Source organism: Erithacus rubecula, assembly GCF_903797595.1.
Source record: "Erithacus rubecula genome assembly, chromosome: 8".
Classification (NCBI taxonomy): domain Eukaryota; kingdom Metazoa; phylum Chordata; class Aves; order Passeriformes; family Muscicapidae; genus Erithacus; species Erithacus rubecula.
In genome coordinates this window covers 8,743,604-8,765,674 of record NC_136659.1, presented here as the reverse complement: position 1 = coordinate 8,765,674, position 22,071 = coordinate 8,743,604, and the positions used below count along the sequence as shown (strand labels likewise).

Sequence of the window (22,071 nt, the reverse complement as noted above, 5' to 3'; positions counted from 1 at the left end):
TTCAGAATAAGATTCCTAGATTATTCCCTCCTCCCTTCATTCCACATTTCTTACCAACAACATACAGAGAACACTTCAGTCAGTTATCTACCCAAAAAATCAGTTCACTTAAGAGAGAAAAGTTCCTTTTTTAGTTATGGCTTAGGGGGTGTCTTCACCTTCACAGTCTGCATCTACCCAGAACCTACAGAACAATGAATTTTCCTCTCATTCCCACAGTCTTTGCAGAGCCGATTATGATGAACACATGGGGTACTACTTTTAAAGGCAGGCTGCTGAAAAACAAAATCCTCTTCATCTTCTCTATCAAATGTCTCTGTTCATATTCCAGTCCCAAAACAGAGAGCTCAATTTCCCGAGGCAAAAAAAAACCCCAAAAACTTCATCTCAAGCACCCATCCTCCCCAAGTGTATTTGACAGTTTAAAGAAATTTTAGTGAGGTCATAATCCTCTCATAGCCCCACAAAAAAGATTTTCAGCTACTCATCAGTTGAATCTTTCCAATCTCTTCCCATCAGGAACTTCATTCTGCCGACTTCCGTGGACTCCATGCTTTATTCCTTCTCATGTAGGGGAGCTCAGGAGATCAAGTATCTTATCCAGGCATTAAAAGAATTAAAATTGTATCCAGATCATGAAGAAACCACGCGGTAAGCTGCAGGCCTCTTCTGGCACATGGAGAGCTGATCTGGGTCAGGGCTGAGGGTAAATAGCTTTTCATTGGTTTCCCGAGCTGTCAATCACCGAATCAGCTCTCTGATTGGTGCCAGCAGCTCACAGGGGAAGCTCCCAGAGACGGGAGAGTCCCTCCCCCTCCCCAGCCTCATGGAGCCTTCCCTGAGGGGAATCCCCGAGCACCTGAAACCAGCACACCACCTTAACTGAGCGCACACACAAAGGTACATAATTTCATCTGTTCCTGAAGAAACATACAAATGGTTTGAATAAACATCCCACTCCAATACAGCTTTGGTGGTTTAAACCTATTATAACTTTGATGAAATTGAATAATTCAGTCCATTTTCACTGAGACCAGAGTACTGTCCTCCTTTTCCTGTAGCAAGCTACAAGGATAGACTATCCATAAACCTTTGGCTGATTTGCAGTGTAAGTTGTTTTAAAAAACTTTTACGGAAACAGAGGAAATGATGTTGTCCTTAACACTGTGAGGGGATTTTTCAGGCTAGCAGCCAGTCCTGGCACTGTGTTGTTAAATATAATATCCTTGAAGGTGTCATTGCCCAGGAATGCCCTGAGTGTCTGCTGTAGGTAACAGTGGCACACATCAGAGCCTGGCTTCATTTGCAGAGTGAGTGAGAAATAGGGTTTCAATAGACAAGAGAAATTTTTCACTTGCAAAAACTGCCTTTTGGTGGCAATAGCTAAAGGCTTGGGATGAAATCTCTGTCCACTCTTACTGTGAGGTGAAAAAACTCTTTGGCCATCCTTGCCTGGAAGCACAAAAGACTGTCATGTGCCACATCCACCTGGAATGTGTGCTCCATGTAGAAAACCTGTCATCAGTCTAAGAGCAACAACCTGCTCATGCAGGTGTGATTAAGCACTGAAATATCAGTGAGGACACGTGTATGTCAAATATGGTTTGCAATAAAAGAAGAATTTTAGAAGCTTCAAGTTTTACCAGTTTTGTTGCACTTGCTGTATATAAATATGGAAAAACTAAACAATACTAAAAATAGTTGGCAATTTGGTTTCATGCCTTTATTTGGATAAAGGAAACATGCTACTGAACAAATGCTCTGGGAACATTACTTCTGCAGCCATTGGTTAGGTTCTAGCTTGTTTTATGCATTTGATAGTCATTTATTTCTTTAAAATGACTCAGACTTTTTCCACCTTAGCTGTATCCCTGTCCAAATGTTATATATTGCAGAAATATATCTTGTGAACTGGCTCCGACCTCTCATCTTTAGAAGTTTGATTTCTCAGGAAAACTGAAAGCATCTTCAGAAGTAGTCTCAAATGTATCTGTACGTCAGGGGAATTATTGAGTTTAAAAATCTAAAGTGTATTTTAGGAAGTTTCTGAGCTACCAAAATCTTTGAATATGTAATATATAGAGAGGGAGGGAGACAGTTTTTTGGTTTGTTTTTTTTTTGTGGCTCTTCCATTACCTGTGTGACTACTATCACTTCTCTCTTTTGTTTTAGATAAGAAAATTATTTAACTCCTTCCTAAATCCTTTTGACGTACACTATTTTAGCAAAATTTATATTCACAAAGAAATAATTGTAGTCTGTATTAACTGAACAACTGAAGGGACTCTTAAGTTTTGTATTTGATAATTTGTAGCCATAAACTTGATTTGGATCCCAAGTCATACACTTGACTTGTCAAATGTCAGACTGTTGGTGGAATATGTTTGTATTGGAGCTGCAAATGGAACCATGTGCCACCTCTACTCTGAGCTGTAAAACTGTGCCATTTGTTGTGACATTAATGCCAGAGTGTAGCCCCAACTTTCACTATATCTGACAATCCTTATGTGCTGATTCTCTCTCCATGGCTTGCTGAACTATTTCATTTATTTGTTCCTGGTTGAGAAAAAAGGATGCAATCTTAAATAATGGCAAAGACACATCTGCCTAAAAAAAAAAAAAAAAAAAATCTTCTAAGTGAGGAATATATCTGAGAAGAGATGAAGGTGCCTCACATCAGGCTTGATTAAACTGAGGCTGGCATGATCATGTTCATAGGTTCTTCTTGTCTGTACTCTCAAGAAGAAAATTCTATAGTAGACTTTATGCACCCTATTTTGAGAGGTTAAATGTGAAGCACAGTCTGTCTGAAAGAAGGTGAGCAAAAAAAGGTGCATAAATAAACATCAGGGAGGGCCCTGAGAGCAGCAGGGAAGCTCCATATCCAAAGGTAAGGAGCCTGTGGGTGCAGTCTCACCATGAGAAGCTGCTTCACACATCAGGGCTGGGTGAGCAATTCTTACACAGCCCATGGGTTTGGAATGGGTGGATCCAGTGTTGGGATAAACTTGGAGGAGCCTTGTGTCAGCCAGCTCAGCTTTTTCATTTCGTGAATTCTCTTGTAACGCTATAATGGTGGTAAAGCCTTAGATCTCAGATCTCTGTGTAAAATACCTGAATTTATTTTTTTTGTGAGATAGATGAGTCCAGTAGCTCATTTGTGCAAGTTTTCCAGTTTGTGTCTTATGCAGCCTGTCAGAAATGAGAATAATTTCAAAGAGACATATATTGAGCTGTTCTTTATACTATCAGTTCTCTGAACACAGAGATTAATAAAGTGTCAGGACTGATTTAAGATTGTTCTGCTGAGTGAGGTGGTGGGAAAATGTAGGGGAAAAGTTGGTTACTCCATTGTTTTCACATAACAAAGAAGTTGAAAAAAATCTATAGGAGTATTTTCAGATTAAATACCTAATCCTGTACCTAACATTTAATTTGGTCATTGCACATGATGAATAAATTGCTATAATCAAAATGCAAAATGCTCATTCTTTCAGGACCAGACTTTGAACAGATGTGCCTGTGCATTGAGACAATGTTTCTACAGATCTTGGACGAAATTATGTGAAAATCTTTCTCATTGAGGACAATGACAGAGTTACCATTGACTGCAGCAACCTGATTCAGCAAAGGATTTAAATGCATATAATCATAGGAAAAATGATCTGATGAATCATGACCCTTTCTGTGAAAATTTGCCTAATGAAACTGTGTGAAATTAACTTTACTCACAAAGCACACCTGTTCTGCTGGGGAGGTGGCTATAAATATCTTTGTGCCACCTGCCCCAGCTATGAGAGCTCCTATAAATCATATAATTCCCTCTGACAACTGGTACCACCTTGAGGGCACCTTTTTCTATTTGTGTTCTTTCTGAAAATTTGTATTTGCATAAATAGAAATTTGTATGACAGTAAATTTCCCACCAGATTTCTTTTTTCCCCCCAAATCTGAAAAAGTTTAGCTGATTTGTAGTTTCACCTCTCCTATTACAGTTCCATGGACAGAGCTTCCAGTCTCCAAACCCAGTACCCCATGCATCAGTGAAGGAGCAGAACTCCCCTTCTTCTCCAGGCAGAATGTGAGTCAAGAGTGTGATGCTGCTGAGAGAAAGGTAAGTACCTTACTAGGCTATATAAAGAGTGCAAAAAATGCATGAGGTGATCCCATGTAAAAATACAATGATTTTCCTTCAAGAAGGATTTAGGTTTATTGGTTGTTTGGCCAAGGAAGGACAACCCAGAATATGGTGATTGAAAGAACTGCAGTTTAGATAATCTTTAGAAGAAAATCATGGGGGAAAGCAGTGTAACTGTTTTCAGTTATGTGCAAGGCTGTTGTAGTGAGGAAAGAAGTTTGGATGTAATCTGTGAGAAAAACATCCTGTTGCTTCTGTGGAATGTGAGCTATGTAAAGTGGTGCATGGATACACATGTGAAAAATACAGATATGAATACCACAGTAGAAGTTTCCATTGCAGTGCACCTATTACTCTGTTTCCACATAATGATGATATGGTTTTTCTTTATTCCATCTATATTTAATACACGTTTCTACCAGCAATTAAAACCATAGGAATTGAATTTCAAATTTTACTTCACCTGCAGTTAATGCGCTCTGACTTTATAAAAAAATTTTAGAGCAGTGGAAACTGTGAATGTTTTCCTTTTTTAAATTTGTGATAGTGTGTTTTTATTTCATTGTGTGTACTTCCTGATAAATTGACTGTACTGACATAAATCCAGTTGTAGAAAATGGTTGCTTTGGGGGGCCATGTACAACAACATCATCAAGTCTATCTCTGTGCAAAAGGAGGATTCCTTTAGTGTTAAGTCATTAGTTAAGTATAATTTTATTTAATAGCTTTTCATGTAGAAGGAGTAAATGAGGCATTTAAATCAAAAGTAACAGTGATTGTTCTGTGCTGCTGTTCTTACCACAGACCTAAGAAACCCTGGTTGGACTTCAAACCTTGTATTAATCCTTCATAGACTGAGTTCAAAACTCCCTTTGAAAATTTGAAAGGGAAGGACTCACAGATTTCAGAATGACTAATATTGTGCTTAAGGGAGGAATTCTTTAATGAGGTAGGAAAAGACTGTATACTGTCTCCCAGGTAGTGTGCCCATTAATTTATTTGCAAGATGCTGATCCATGGAGAGGATTAATTTAGGCTTAACTGGCAGCCACAGCTTAGACCAATTTGCTCACCCTGGTTCACCTGTGTTCTCCCGAGAGCTGGGTCTGGAGGACACTGTCACCCTCCTGGGTGGGATATGAGATTTTTGGTACCAAGGCTGAGGAAGGTGGAGTGCTAAGAGCTGTGGAGGGTTTTATTCCATACTGAAAGTCCAGACTGTGTTCTGTGAGTAGAAAATGCTGTCCATTGTTGTTTATTGTTACTAAGGAAAATTAAATGCTGCCCTCACTGATTTTTCCTTTGTGTCTGTGATGGGAAAAGTGGCACTGTAAAGGATGTGTTAATACCTTTCCTGTTATAATCAAAGCTTTTCAGGATCTCCAAGATTCACTTGAAAAATCCCCAAATGCCTACTCTTTCTTCACCTCAGTGTTTATCTTCAGGGAAAGTTGCTGCAAGAAATCTTGACTGGGACGCTGTCACTTGTGTTTGCCTTCTAGAGCTAAACCTGCTAATGTTCACAACATGCTTAGCTGAACTTGGGACCTGTGTTCTCCAGTGGTTACACATCAAAGAGAATATTTTTAAAAGATTTTGCCTGGTACAGTGGCAAAGTTTTGCTTGGACAGATGGGCCCTTAATTTTTAGTTCTGAGCTGGATTTGAAGACCAGCCCTGTAAATCAATATTGCAATACGGTGTTTTTGTAACAAAGAATGTGATATCTAAGAAATTTAGTTTTTTCTTCTTTCTGGTTTGTTAAAACTCTAAAGCAGAGTATTGATTGTCAGAACCCCCCTGCAGCACACATTCTATCACAACTTGAAGAGTTTGCAGTAGAAATAATCTTCTCTGTGTCCCATCTTACTGTCTTACCCCCAAGCTAGGAAGCTGTTTCTACCCTGCAGATGGGCAGAAAGGAAAATATCACACTAAATGATCTGTTCCTGATGCTTTTAGTAGGCAAGCAAGAGATGCTTCTAGAACTGAGAGCTGCTTCTCTCCAGCAGCTCCTTCAGCTTGTGTCCCTGCAGACCATCAGTATTCAAATTGCTTCATTTTCCTGTGTTTTCTCAGGGATGCCTCACTTCACACCATTATGGAGCTCAGTTTATTTCTCTATAAACTATCATCACTCTTTTTAGCATTCGTGGTGCTTGCCCACTATGGCTGCCATTGTCACAAATTGTCATTGTCAACTCCCTCTCTGGCCATGTAGGGCACTCTGCAGGGCTGGACTCTCCCAGTTTGCCCAGTAACAGAGGGACTGGGGACAGAGGAGTCAGAGCAAAGCCCTCTGTGCCCTGGGGAAGGCAGCTGGAGCTACCTGGGGTGGCCTTTTGTTGAGTGAATGAATTGTATAGGATTCTGTCTAAATGCCACATGAAATGGCATTATGTGATTAATTAGATTATCTCCAGTGCTGGTAATGTGATTTCTTAAGAGTAATTTTTCCCTCTTCAGTTTGGTCTTTCTACTGTTCATTTTTCTTCAGCTCATCCCAAAACAGTTTGGAAAGGTACATTTCAGTGTTGTTATCCTATTGGCTTGAGAGGATAAACATTGCCACCATTGTAACTGTCTAAAAAGGTCTTTCTTTAATTCCTCTGGCAATGGTGATGCCTGAAAAGTCAGGAGGAAGGCAGCTTACAGCAAAAACTAGAAATGGTTGGAAAGATGAGAAAGCATTTTTTTTTTTTTTTTTTATGTGCTGTGTTTTAAATTTCCTTCAATTGCCTCAATAGCATCTGGACTCCAATTCTCCAGAAGCTGAAGGGGAGCTTTACTCTGATATTGGTGGATTGTTTGTTGGTATCAAGACTTTAAGGAAATCCCTTTGTTATCTTCTATACTCTGATTCTAGCTGTTTAGCTAACTGTGTCTGAAGAAATCTTGAAGATTTGCAGTATTTTGGCAACTCATCTTAGATCTCACAATGCCTAATCATCTTTAGAAAGTTTCTTGTCCTGGAGTCAGAAAATAATGCATGAACCTCAGTTGTAATTAAAAAAATAAAAAGTTGCTTCCTCTTGAGAATACTCAGAGGAGCATGCATAGGTGAACAGATTAAAAAAGCCCAAATGATTAAACAAGTGGGGAAAAAAATAATCCTGAAGTCAATCTTCCATCCTGTGCAGAAGCAGACTCAGGATAGTGAAAGTTTATATTTCATTCTGGAAAAAGATGGAAATTACCTGGCCATGCATGTATTTCTGTGTATATTCTCTAGGCCATTTCTTTTCATGATGTATTGACAGCCATCCTTTTTCAGCTTGGAACCATTTCTGTTCTCTGCAGTGATAAATACATCTGCATAAAGCACTTTAGTCTGGGTGAAGTCACCTCTTCACTTGGTGCTAAAATATGCCCAAAATCTTTGAGAAGAGGAAATTGCATGTATTTTATATGTACAATGCAAGCTCCAGGTTCTTAACTTTCTCTTATCTCTCCTTTATTGTCTCTGTCATCTTTTTCACAGAACTTGCCTGATTTTTCTCTTGACAAAATTGAGATTTTTTTTTTTTTTTTGCTGATCAAAACATTGTCATAGCATTTCCCAGGTTCCTACAACTAAAGACTTTTTGGCTTCGACACAATATTAGATCTTTGAAAGTTTATCTAAGTCATTGGTTTGTAAGCGAAGGTGATCTTCTATACCTCTGAGATTCAATTTGAATTTCATAAAGATACGTATTGCTTAATTATATTTATTTGCTTAGATTATAAATAATTAAAGAGTGCCTGTCCAAGTCTCCTGGTGCCTCAACACATCAATAACAATTCCATCCCCACAGTGTTGAATTAATTATTCTAACAGGAACTCAGCCAGACTACCTTGAGTGGAGACTTTTCAATTTCATCATTACTTTGAGAAACAAATCCATGGCTTTGTGCATAAATCTTATCAAACAGTACCTTCTGTGCACTGCTGCTTCTTTCCTGTTCCTCTCCTCTAAAACTGACAAGACACTTTTACAGTTGACTCCTTATGTTTTGTCTTGCTCCAAGCTGGTTAGGACTTTGGCAATAATTTTCTCAGAAAGCTTCTAGTTCTCTGAAAACACATCTAACTAAAAATAAACTTTAATGCTTTCCTCAGTTTTCAAATTATTGAGTAGTAAAGATTGTATTTGATGCTTTAAGTGCAAATCCTTTACTTATTGTTTGAAAAAAGGTGGGTTTTTTTTTTTTACAATCTTAGTTTTGAATGTAAGCCAACCAAAGACAAATGTAAAGCTAATTGAAATATTTGAATTATTAGATGGCAGTTAATTGATCAAGTCTTTACTTGAAAAATGCTTCCAATCTCTCCTTTTCCTCTGAATCAGGACAAAGCAGTGAAAAAGAAGCTTCCCTGTCATATTTTCATACATTGTTTGTTTCATTATGAAAAGTCATTAAGGAATGTTATCAGAGTTCTCTGTGTGTATAACCTTGCAGATTAATGGTAATGTAGTGATGGGTAACTCTGAGAATATGTAACACTGCCCACAGGGTTTATGGGAATAATTAAATTTGTTGTTCCGTTCACGTGCTCATTTTTGTGAGCAGCTCTTGCCAGAGCAATAAGGAGGGGTTTTAGGTTGTTAGTTTTTGGTTTTGTTGGTGTTTCAGGACAGATTATTGTAATAGGCAGTTTTGTTTTTGTGATTGAATTCTGTACAGGTGATAACATCCATTCTGCATTTCATTTCTTCCTATTACTAAAAAAAAAAAAAAAATAAAAATTCCCAAACCCAACCAAACTGAAAATGAAACAAAACAAATAAACAAATTGAAGGTTTTTAAGCATCTCTTGCAGTGCAAATGAGGAAAATATTCACATGTTCTGTGCTGACATGTAAATGCATTAAGCTCTTTTGCTTTTCTCTGTTTTGTTTAAACAATAATACTTAAATAGCAATATTCCTCTCAGTAATTAACTGACATTTAAATGTCTTGCAAGGGTATTTTATGTTGTGTCAAATATAATTCACAAACATTTTTTTAAATTAAGCCTTTCTGAAAGCTCATCTAATTCTCATATTTTATTTTTAATTTCCTTCTTTAGGATAAAGTCTATTCCATGTACAGCCAACAGACTAATGTACCTTCAATTTTGCTTTTTTTTTTTTTAAATTCATATGCATTCACAAATCAAAATAATAGCACACATTCCCAAAAAATATTAATCTTTTTCCTCCCCTATTTCTTCCTTTCTTTGGTCGTAATATGCAAGCAATATTTCTTTAGAAATAAGCTAAATAAAAAGTAGAATATTAAAAAGCATGAAGATTAAACACCAAGAATTCAATAATAGTAATCATATAATAAATGGTATCCTCATAATATCTGCTGTTGGTTTTGAACAAAATGAATCATACAGCATAATTCTTATGGAAGCCTTTAATTATGGATGTGCTTTTTGTACTTCAAAACTGAAATGTTCTATGACTGTAGGGGGAAAAATTAGGCTGAAGCTTTTATGAAAGTTCAGGATGAAAATAAAAATAAAATGGTATCTTAAAGTGAGAGTGCAAAGTTTGGGTTATTATCTCTTACAGGGCTACTGAGCTCCTCCCACCATCAGAGCACACCAAGAATTTCTGAAACTTTGACAATTACAGGCTCTATATAATCATTAATGTCGTATGAATAAATAAAACCTAATTAATTCAACACTAATGAGGGGGATGAGTTTTAGAGTGCTCATCACTGAAAGCTGAATTCCCTCACAGTTCTATCAGAGTAATTCATTGTTCTTACACAAATTACTTTTTAAACTCTGTAGTGGTCTTGAACAGCACAGTATTGCAGGATTTAGTGAAATTCATTACAAAATAGTATATAATCAATAATAGAAACTTGATAAGGTTTTTTTTGCCCCCTGGCACTTATTATTGTAGCATATGTTAAAGATAACTTCACTGGCAAATAAGAATGGTATTTGTATGTGTGCTTGATACATTTGGAATTAGCCAAAATAACAGGATAAAAAAGGGATTAAGAAGATCTCTGTTAGAAAGGCAAGTGCATATTTATGGAAGGAAGACTAAATTGAGCCTTGCTCACATCCAGGACGATGTTTAAATAATCCTGAAATACTTAAATCACTTCAAAGCATTTTTTATCTTTTATTAAGTTCCTTTTCAAGAACCTCCTGAGTTCCCCTTGGTTTTTCTCTTCCCTTCTACCATAATGCACATCATGCATCAGCTTCTCTGTGAAGTTTTTCAATCTTTTACCATAGATTTTTTCTGACAGCTCACCTCTGCCATTTTTGTGGAAAGAAAAAAATCTGGAGCTCATACTACCGAGTTTAGAGGGACAGGATAATCCTGCCACCTCCAGAGCAAAACTCTCACTCAGGTTCTCAAGTGCTATCCAGGCATGATTCAACCTGTAGGGTACAGGTTTTGCCATGAGTGTCCTCCTGGGGAGGGATCTTTATTCCAACACATCTATAGTAGGATTTGGATTAAACTGCAAGGAAAGTAAATACTGTGCTTAGAGAGATCTATGTTTTAGTGCCATGCTGCTATTCTGGCTATAGAAGATGCACTTTCAAGTTTTTGAACATTTTCAGGTGCATTTAATGCATGATAATTAGATTCATTTAATTGGAATTATCAGCTCTCATCTTTGCATGTGTTTTGTTTTTAGAGTTACAGTGAAAGCACTGCACTTGTTATATTTTTCCACAGCTTGGGCACATCACAGGGACAAAATTCAAGTTTAGTCAGTGTTCTACACTTTTCTAGTATCAGCAGTTACAGTTATACAAATTTGTATGTTGTAAAAGTTGCATCATTTTATCAATTTATGGTTCAGAGCTTAATTTTTTCAGAATAAGTACTTTTGAATCAAATAACCCTCCAAAATGAAAAATCAGCAGTTAAACCCAGACTAAACCTACTTATAATAAGGTATGGGATAAAATTTATTAATATACCTAAGTAATGGTATATTCTTCAGGTAAATTAATTAAAATATATATGTGAGAGCTAGAATGAGCTGTGAGAACAGAAAAAAACATAACTTGAGAAGTTCATTTTGGAGGAGATATTAATGAAAACCGGATGACATGTAGCAGAGGAAATGAGAGGCTGGTGCACAGGGGCACGAATTAATGCTGGAGGATGTATCACATAACTTAATCAAATAGGCTGTAACGGGAAGATGCAACTGTGGTTTCCTTAATGACCAATGGGTGATGTAATCAAATGCTTAAATGCACATTGTCAGGTTCTGGTGAGCTTCTATCAAAGCAGGGTTGGGGTATCACTTTCCCAGGAGCTCAGGCTGATAACACATCCTCTCTCAAGTGAGCGGAAGGAGTTAGGGGCACACAGGTTTCTGTAATGTTTTTGTGACAGGAAATAAGCTTCCTTTATCATTCTGTAATGTAAATATCATGTTTCCTGAGGATATATATACTTTTAGGCACAAAGGTGTGAATCTTGCCAAACTGGGGCATGAGACTGAGCCCAAGCTGCTGCAGCTGGAACCCAACAGAGCTGCAAGAAACTCTCAGGTGTTAGTGACCAACAGCTGCAGCTCCATTGGTACTGGAAAACCATGGATTAACTAATTTGAGGCAGTGTGGGAAGGCTGAACGTGCACTCACAAGTCTGAGTGAAGGCCAGCTCTCCTTCAGTTCACTGTACTGAATAGCTTGGCTAATGTTGGGCTCGTAGAACTTTAATTTCTATTTCAGCATTGTGCACTGTGCCAGTGTGTGTTTTTTATTGGAGCAAATCCCAAGTGTTGAAGCTAATGGAGCAGTCACCTCTGCAGCAGCAGGTTCAGATGCCAAGTGAAAAAAAACGAACCAAAACAAAAAAAACCAGCCAGGGGTTTGGTTTTATACTACGGGGACACCAGGGCTGCCTGCACTGCCCAGGCTGGAGCATCTTCTAAGTGCTCAAAAGTCTTCCTCCTTGCTGTCTTCATTACACAGTGCAAGCTAGAAGACTCTTTTTCACCAAATCACAGTGGTTTAGCAGCAGTTTCATAGCAGGGGTATAAGCTGTGAATATAAGAACCAAACAGAGTCAAAATTAAGACTGAGCTCGCTGATAATCCTGGGCTTTGCATTTTAATGCATATTGCTGGTTGAGTGCTAGATTGTGTTTTTATGACAGAGCAGATTAGGAAATAATTTGCATGTGAATCTCTCCAAGTCTGTGCAGTTTCCCTGGTAACAAATGTGGAACCAAGTTCTAAAATCTGCTTGTTGCTATTAAAGTGTGTGTGTATGTGGGGAAGTAGGTGTTCATATAAGTTTTTATTAAAGAGAAAAAATAGAACTGCAAAGTTTAGCAAGTTTCTTGATTTATATAAAATGGGTAAAGTATAAAAAAGAAAGTATTTTTCCTCCTTCCTTGTCTCTGCTTGCTCAGTTTGCTGGTTCACTCTAACTCTTTCTAGGCTATTTTGACTAGACTTAAAGGGTGACCATGAAGTAAATTGTAACTTTAGTTGCCTTAAAATTTATGCAATGTATGTATGCAGGGAAATTCTAAATAAATAAAAAGGAGATTTCCTCTCAGTAGGAAAGAATACCTCTTGTTCAGCAATGTAATTTTTAAAAAATGTTAAAATCATAAAATAGGTTCTATAATAAATAAAAGTAATTATTGCTCAGCTTCTGTCTTAGAGGCAAGCTAAGCTACTTTTGCTGCTGAATAGAGTTTTACTTCATTTTACCAGACTGAAGTGATTTTTCATGTCATGCTGGGGTTTATTCCTTTAATGAGCCATACAATAATCAGGAATAAAAAGAGAAAAATTGTATTTGAATACAGAGGACCTGAGTTACTGGAATTTCATCAGCATGAATAAGCTTTATCTTCTTTTTAGTGTTGTATCATTGAAAGCTGTGGCACAAATAAGGAGGGTCCTATTGTGTGTCAGGTTTTGTGGCAGAAATTCCCAAGTACTGCAGGAGATGGGTTGTGGATTCAAATTTAACTCCAAGTCAAGCACACCTTTATTCAAAACTCATTTTCCTTTCTTTCTGATTTTACAAGTTTGTGGATGTGCTAAGTGGCTAACAAGAAAATTCGTGGGAAAGGGAGTTGTATCTCTTCCTCTGGCAGGAGGGACGTCATGCAAATGGCAGGAGTTTGCATCATTTTGAAGGGCACAGTGAAATTTTCCTTTCTCTAGATTGTAATTACATTTCCAGTTCCCTGCCAGCATATGCTGATTGCCTTCTGCAGCTTCCTTGGGGCCTTGTCAATCCATTGATTAAAGAAACATTCTTTAAGTGGATTTGTACAGCATTTGAATATCTGATACCATTTGATTAGGGCTGGATGTTGATATGACCCTCAGTAAATAGCTATTTCTAACTCTTCTGATTTTTGGTTTGATGGATCTTGTGACATAAAGAATTTCTCTTGAATTCTGGACTTTCAAGTGGTTACCTGAGAGATTCAGTTGACACTCATGAATGAGAATTCTGTCTCCTGTGGTTGCAGAAAAAAAACCTGAGTGTTTCCAGTGCAAGGCCCAGAAGCTAAAAGGCAACAAAAACTGATTATTTTTTAAAAAAAACATTGAAATAATAAATGTTATGCTAGTTGCTCCTCCATCTTGCTGGGTCTAGCCTGACCAAGTTTCTGTTCTCACTGGTATTTTTGACAACATGTGTGGTTATCCAGCTTATTTTTCATGTCCCTGTATTTGAGGCAGTTCCTTGGGGATTACCTCACCTCTCAGGCTGAAAGAAAGAACCAGATTTCCTCCAAGGGGTGCAGTAACCTCTCAGCCCCCATCAAGGGCAGGGGGATAATGCCTGTTCTTTAGAGGTTTTGCTGAATCGTGACTAAAGTTCTTAGGATCAAATTCATGCAGGGAAACATTAAGTGGAAATCTTATTTGCAGGCACTGAGTAATACATCCTCCTGAGAGTGACCTTTGGTAACTTCAGATGCTTTTCACTCAAACTGCTGTGTGACTGCTGAGTATTCACTTTGCAATGGGCAAAATACAAAAATGGAGTGATAGGGTAATAAAATGAAAGCTGTGTGTATGGTGAATATAATGTGTTCTTTTATATTCCTGTTTACAAAAAAAAAAAATTGTCTGCTAAATTAATGGAATTTTAAGACTGGTTTTGCTACTGCTACAAAAAGATGCATCTGATTGTTTTTAAAAAGCCCTTATGATATTTTCAAGATGTAAAAAAAATAAATTACTGTGATTAATTATTCTAGTGAATACTTATTAGTCAATTATTGCTAGTATTTGTAGCATTTAGGGGAAATATTAATTAGCTTAACTATTCTCAAGTGTGTTCATAATTAGAACACACTATCAATTTATGCCTATTTTGAAGAAAATAGTGAAATATTTTTCCCAAGTTTCTTAAATATGTACATTTCCTTAACTCAGATTAATTTTTTTCTTGGAACTCAACTTTTTAATTAAAAACTTTCCACAGGTGATAGACAAGGAAGTTTTTTAGATTAAAGATGTCTCAACCATGTAGGTTTATGCAGATCAAAGGGACAATTTCCCTGTGTAGCATATGCTGCAACATTATGAGAAATTTTTTTAAGAACTCTTTTCCATAAACAAATAAATGTGTACATGCTCACATGAATAAAAGGTGGCAGTGACTTATGGTGTACTGTATAAATTTGAGATTATTCACAATCATTCCTACCCATAGTCAGAACATTGTGACATTTATAACCTGAATTTCAGCTAATGTGGATCCTGACTTTTGAATATGATTGAGCAAGTAACAGAAATCCAGGCTGAAAAATTCCCAAAAATGTGCCAAGTCCTTCTGAATTAATACTGGTTTTGTATGATTTCGATATACTTTTAGGAAAGGGTTATGAAGGCACAACAAAGGACAAAGTTCTTAAATTTGTATAAGATTTGCAGGAAGGACAAGCAGCAAGGAATGTTTACTAAAGGGATTTGGATTTGTTAGGCTGAAATGTATTTGGAGTTCATGGGGAAATAACAGCTAAATAACACAATAACATAATGACTTTGTTTAAAAAAAAACTTCCCTGTATTAAAGTTTATAATATGGTAATTTTTACATACCTGGCCCTTGTCAAGATAGCAACAAGAAGCTGAGACTATAGAAACACTCAATAAGTGAAAAGTGTTAATGTAAATATAAATAAATTTATAGTAGGAATTGCTCTAGATGTGCATGCAAAATGATCTTTCAAAGCAACCCATATTTCCACATAATTTCTATATGTAAAGCCTTGATCATTAGATACAAATTAAAAAAAAAAAAAAGTGTATGCACATGATTTGTACATGCCTAAGTAAGGGAAGGTGTTAGTAAAAAACTGTTTTGTATTTTGGAAGAATCTTTTGTCTTAATAACACTAGAGAGTCAGAACTTTGATTTTATTTGTCATTTGATTAAAAAATGAGACCCTGTTCATTACAGCATAAGATTTCAGGTGAAAAAATATACCTAGAAAAATGGGGAGGGGGGGTTGGGTTTTTTTCCTAAATCGTGCATTTTTAAGTAAAATCACAAAATCTGAGTAGTTACTGAGGTAAAAATCCCCCCTCTGTCTACAACTCCTCAGGGCACAGCAATCTTTCATGCACTAACAAAATGCTGAAAATGAGTGAGCAGCGTCAAAAAGTTAATATCATACCCAAATGGCAAACCCTTAATTGCAAATATATTTTTAAGGGTAGATGTTACTGGGAGAAATCAGTTCCATTGTTTTTGTTGGCTCCCATTGCAAACCTCCTGTTAAATACACTGAGGTGGTGCTTTTGTGATAATTTTACTCCTGAAATGCAAAGTGCTATCAAAAAACCGAAAATTATAGCACACGAGGAAACATTTGGACTCCCAATTTGCAGTCAAAACTCTTAAATAAAATCCAAATAGATTCCTAAATGGTGAACTGTCCTAAGGCAGACATAGCAAAGTTACAGATATAAAATGTTCTTGGATGTATGAAAAAAAACAAGTCTTTTATTCTCTGCCCCCTGTATTTGTTGCAGGATGCTGTTCTGGAAAAAGTTTTTGTGAGGGATGTGGTTTAAATGTCTTTGCTGTGGTACCTTTCAACAGTTGTCCTTGTTGACTACTTTTTTTTCTGTGAATTTATTTTGATAGTTTACCCACAAGAACTGCAAACTTTTAAACCCACTGCAGTAACTTTTGGGAAACATTTTCTTGGTTTGTGACTGTGCTTCAAAAATCTGAAAAGTAATTATGACTACCATTACAAAATAAGCTTTAATAATGAAAGTAAGAACATAAGGCTCCTGATACCATCATTTGGTTTAATTGTGTGCTGATTAAGTTATCTCCTTGTCTGTGGGCATTTGCAAGTGTGGATAACAGGATGGTGATGGGAAAATGGGGAGAAACCTGCCCTTGTTTGTAGTAAAGCAGTCATAGCAAAAAAGGCCACTGTTCCTTGGCCTGGCAGTTCTGCATCTTGAAAATATGCTTAATGTAGTGTACAGATCAAAATAAAGGAGGTATGTAAGCATACCCATTTACATTTGATGTGTAAATATCTGAAACACTTTAATTTTTTAGTTATTTATACTTCTGCCAGAGTTAGAACACTGACAAACACAAACTACTTTCACCTGTATTTATCACCAGTCAGTATTCCTTTTAATATAAAAAGTCAATATTAACTGTTTTAATCCTTTATTACTTCTTAAAAAAAAAAAGAGGTATTATGAGTGCCATCAAAATTATGTGTTTGTTCTGTTTCTGGTGATGCAAAATCATTGAATTAAAAAAAAAATACTAAAAGTAAGCTATTGAAGCCTAATAGTCTGAGTTCTGTGTCCCCAGGCAAGGGAATAAGAAGTTTAACTGGACAAAAAAAGTGTTTATGACTAATGTTAGTCTGAAAAGCCAAGTGGCCTGCATAGGTAGATCTGTGCATAAAATGTGTTTCACTGGGAAAGCTTTCTGTATTGGGTTAGTATTTGTAGCTAATAGATCTTCAGATGAGAAAAACATCCAGCTACTCTTTTAGATAAGTAGGTGCAAAATCAGTGGCAGGTGTTTGTCCTTTGTCATGGTTTCATTTTAACCTCAGATGTTATTTCACATCTCTTACTGATGTCCTCTCATTGTGATATTTAGTGTTACAGACAATACTATGATTATTATGTTATGTTTATTTACCTATTATGTACTCAGTAACGTGTTTATGTTGCTTTGAATCCACTATTCACTTTGTTCAATTTCCAAGAGCCCAGGCAAACTTCCCAAGGGTTGGTAGCTATCCTTGAAGATCTGTGCTGCTGATTCAGCTTATCCTTGCAAAGAAAGAAAAGATGCCTCCCCAGAAGGATTATGCTGCCCCTCTAAACAGCAAAGTAGAGAAACAAAGAGCTCTTCCAAGAGCAGGAGTTGGGTTTACACACAGAGGCAGATCAGAGGGTGTCCCTGAAGAAGGGCTGGGTTGGTACATGCTTGTTTACATCAGTACTGATAATTCTTTGGGCTATTTATTGAAACAACAACAAAACAAATCATTCATACAGATAGTGTGTGTTTAATGACTCACTCTGTGCCTCATGAGCAGGTGACTGACACAGGCTCCTTATGCTTGCACAAGACACCCTGTACCACCAGTGTATAATTGGGGATGACTGCCATTCTCCTTCCTCTGGCTGAATTGGGATAATAAGCTTTCAGAGAGCTTGGATTTGAGCACATTGACATGAGCAGTTGCACCAGGATTTCAGAAATCTCAAGATGTGGGGGACTATGTCAGAATGACGTGGCTTGTGTGATGTTCTTCAGCTTCTTTGTCTCCTGATGTCCCTGCTGGGCTGTGCTGTGGTCACAGCAACTGGGTAGCTCAACAGAACAAATCCCAGGCCTTTCTGATATTTTGTGAGTTTTTTGACTGTAGTGATGAACATGGCATTCAAGTAGCTCAGCTGAAGTGACTGCAGAAACAGTCTCTTGATGCAATTTTTCATGCTTTGTGCTTGGCTAAACCTGTTGGATGGCAGCCCACAGATCTGAGCAGCTCATGGAAAGCATCAGAAATTCAGACATTTGAGTGCAGTCCATCTGCAGCTCTTTGAGCTCCATTTCACACTGTGGTGAAGTTTGGGCTGTGAGCAGTGAAATGCAGCATGTTGGGGCTGCTGGAGCAGCCTGGCATACGTTTGGGCTCTAAACTCGCTGTGTGTTTACTGACAGGGGTCACTTCTACACTTTAGCTCATGTGTAAACAATTTTTAGGAGAGCAGCTTGTCCAAAGCAGTCTTAGGAAAGCTTTTGGGGACATTTTGGGATAAAAGCTGTGGGAGGACTCCTCATCAGAACTTTTTATTGATGGGCCCACACAGGCAAGTAATCTATGCAAGTGATATATGCGTGTGATTTATCACTGAAAGTTTTAGAGAATTTAATTGAATTACTCTGTTTCAGCTATTTAATTTTGGATCATGGAACTTGCTTTCCTACCAGCTGATTCCAAATCCATTTTCATCACTTAATCAGTCCTGGCACAGAGCTGTGTAACAGAAATTGCTGTCATTCTTCTCAGCACCACCATCAGCTGTGGGGTTAGATTTTCTGTTTTGTCTAAAATCAAGAAGAGACCTGTCTCCCACTTTTCAAATGGTCTGATTTTGTTATATGTTGAGTGGATGACATCTTGCTTTTTGACTGCATTTTATTTTCCAAATGCCAGCTGATGCAGGTTCCTGTCAAATTGCCCATTAGATTCAGCAATTTTCTTGCCTGGTAAAGGGTGTGACTGCATCTGGCTGCTTGTAAACACAGCAGCACACATCTGCCTTGAGCTGCATTTCCTTGATCTCTGGGCACAAACAATGCCCTACAGTTGTACCTTGGGGAGCATGCTGCTCCCAGCACCCTTTTTGGAAAAAAAAAAAAAATTTCCCAGGCAGATTTTAGGGAATGGACAAAACTTGCTTGAGCTCATATATTCTCTTGAACAGGTACCTCCCCATCACTATTTATCATTGTTGTTTATTTAGTGTCAGATGTAATTCCCATGATTGAAAGCATGGCAAGGTGTATTAACTGGCTGCTTCACGTGTAAATATTTTGGGAACTGCCACCTCCATCTGTGAGATCATACAGTCTTTTTGTCCTGTATTTTAAAATGGAACAGTTTGGAATATTTAAATTATGGGTCAAAAACTGAATAAATGAAGAAGCAGAGTACTCAGTCTGTCTTCCTAATGAGCCTTCATTACAACAGAAGCTGAGCTGCCAATTACTGGCCACTTCTTCTGGCTACTCATTAACTGTGTTTCAGCCTGAACCTCCTATGATTTGGCCCATGGCCAGATCAAATTCAAATTTCCCCCATGTCCAGAATAATACTGTCACTATTTTGATAGGCAAGTAAGCTGGAAGTTTCATAAATCCACAGCAAATACTAATTTGGGTATGACAAAAGGGCATCTGTTCTTCTTGCTGCCAAGAAATTGCAGAAGTGACTGTATTTAACAGTAGTAGATGACTTTCACTTTATTTAGCTTGAATTGTGACACTGAATAAAATATTTATTGGATAGCTACCATCATGCTACCCCTCAGAGCAGTTTTAGAGAAGTAACATGTGCACCAGCTATAGCCCTATACTGCTTCTCTTATTTGCTTTCAAGAGTTCATTGCAGTCCATGAAAACTGTTTCTTTATGTGCTTTGGAAATGCAGAGGAAAACATAGTGCTGTGTCCTTTAGACTGTGATATTTCAGGGATTTAAAAAAATCTTTTAGTATCACGGTACGAGCATAACTGTATGATATAGACCTGATTTCAGTCTGATCTTGGTACAGAAATTTCAAACTCATTTTGGAGTCTGGTACTGCATGTGAGTAGACTCAATGAAGTTGTTTTGCATTTGTCATAGCCTCTGTCTGAGGAACACTGTTCCTTGAAAGATTAACTCTTGTGAATTCACATTTCAGACTATGCAAATATCAGCTAGACTCCAAAATAATTTTTCAGAATTTTTCCTCAATTCTAGCATAATTCATTTTGAAAAAGGTGTTGTGACATTAGCAAATAAGAAATTCTGAATAAGTAAAACACATAGGCTTTCTTAATATTTATTCACTGTAGATATGTTAAAAACTAGGGCTGTATTTTCCTTTATTGATGTTTTATTTTGTTTTTCAGCAATATTTCCCATTTTGAAGACAAATGCATTGTTTTGAGTTCACAGGGTGCATGTTAAACTTGTGGTATCAGGAGCTACACAAGTTTCAGCTTATTCCATATTCCATCTGTTTTGTGGAGTCCAACAGAAAGATATCAGTGGTGTCTGTTGTACTGTTAGTGGCTCCTTGGAGAGCACCAGAATTTTATATTCAATAACTGGATCAAGGACTCATCTCTTACTGGAGATCATACATCCAAATTCTCATTTACATGGTGTCTTTATGTGAACTGCTTACCTGGGCAATCCTGGCCACCAGGGTACAGAGCACACTGGGCTTTAGTTAAGTCTTGTATAGTGTAGGATAATGAGTTGCTAGATTACTTGTGTGTTAAAAATAAATAAATATTTATATATGTTAAGCAACTTTTTTTTTAAACTGAGGTGAGAAATTCTTTAGAGGAACACTTTGAGGGACGTTCTTAATTTGTCCAGTGAAATAAGCATTCTCTTGGAAGTTCAGAAGTTGAGACATTGCTGGAAGAAGATGGATTTTTCCCTTCTTTTCTCTGATGAGATATGATACCTTTCACTATGTCTGACAAAAGCTTCTCTTAATATTTTTGGATTGGGGTTTTGAGTCAGCAACTTCTACAAAGCTAAAGAGATTCTGTTTATGGGAAGCTATGCTGTCATGCATTGCATCCCTCCTAGCCCTCACTTTCTTCACATGTGATTTGCAGTTATGCTAAGCCTGTGTTCTGCCAGCTACCATTCTGACTTACCTAAAATAAGGCAAGACATTTGTGCAAGGAATAAAAAGATCATAAGGCATTCTGTCAGTTTTATTGGTTTCTCCCATGAGTTGCACTGCTCTCCAGACCTCAGAAGCCCTTATTTATCCCAGAAACCTTGGAATTTACAGACTGACTTTGCTAAAGCACTGCTGAACTTTAGAATCCTCATAAGAATGCTGGAAATCTTCAGAAAAGCCTTCTATGATATCAGCAAATATCTCCCATGAGAAGCCTTCCAGCACACTGAAAAGTGTTGAGCAGAGATAAACGAGTGTGTGATTCTCATTTAGAATTCTTCCTTGAAAAACACAGTCTGTGAAGCTTTATTTGTCCTGGTGTGACACATTATTCTTACTTTTTAAGCTCCTGTCAGACAGAATGTTTGGCTTTTAAAGGTTATTTTTAATCTTTTAATGTTTGATCCAGTCATTAATGGCTTTCAACTAGAAGATCCTTTATTTTCAATAAGGGAGACATGTTTTCATTATGAAACACTGGCACAGGCTGCCCAGGGGAGCTGTGGCTGCCCCATCCCTAGAAGTTTTGGAGCTCTGAGCAACCTGTTCTCATGGAAGGTGTCTCTGCCCACAGCAGGGGATTGGAATTAGGTGATCCATTTAATGAGTCTGATTTCTGACTACTGTTTGTAGCAAATCCTTGTTGTTTGGAAAAAAAGTGGGAGGGTCTGAAATATCTTCCTTCCATCTTGTGGAGTTTTTCAGCAATGCTCAGTCCTAAGAGATCTCTGCTTTTAACATTTATGTTAGAATGGCCTTTCCAGCCATATTTAGTGGCTTTCAATGTGGCAGAGCCAAGTTCACAAGGTGATGGCAGTGAGCTCCACTGGCTTTTCCATTTTGCAGCCTGTATGCCGTGATCTTACATGAAAAAGAAGACTGAATAAAGAAAAGAATTTTAAGCTGAGTAATTAGTATTCTCCACGTATTTTAGATAGTTCCCTGCTAGCATTTTAAAAAATGTAATGCTTAGGGGAATATGGCTTAGTGGTGGCCTTGGCAGTGTTAA

At 37.4% G+C, this 22,071-nt stretch overlaps 1 long non-coding RNA gene across 1 annotated transcript in view; it reads left to right on the top strand.

Moving 5' to 3' along the window:
* The window catches only part of LOC306804463, a 44,264-nt gene extending 40,443 nt beyond the window's left edge, over positions 1 to 3,821 (top strand). Inside the window, exons 2-3 of the long non-coding RNA XR_013774884.1 lie at positions 1,018 to 1,108; positions 3,498 to 3,821. This is a non-coding gene — a long non-coding RNA (uncharacterized lncRNA). The remainder of the gene's footprint in view (positions 1 to 1,017; positions 1,109 to 3,497) is intronic.
* Positions 3,822 to 22,071: the final 18,250 nt, after the last annotated feature.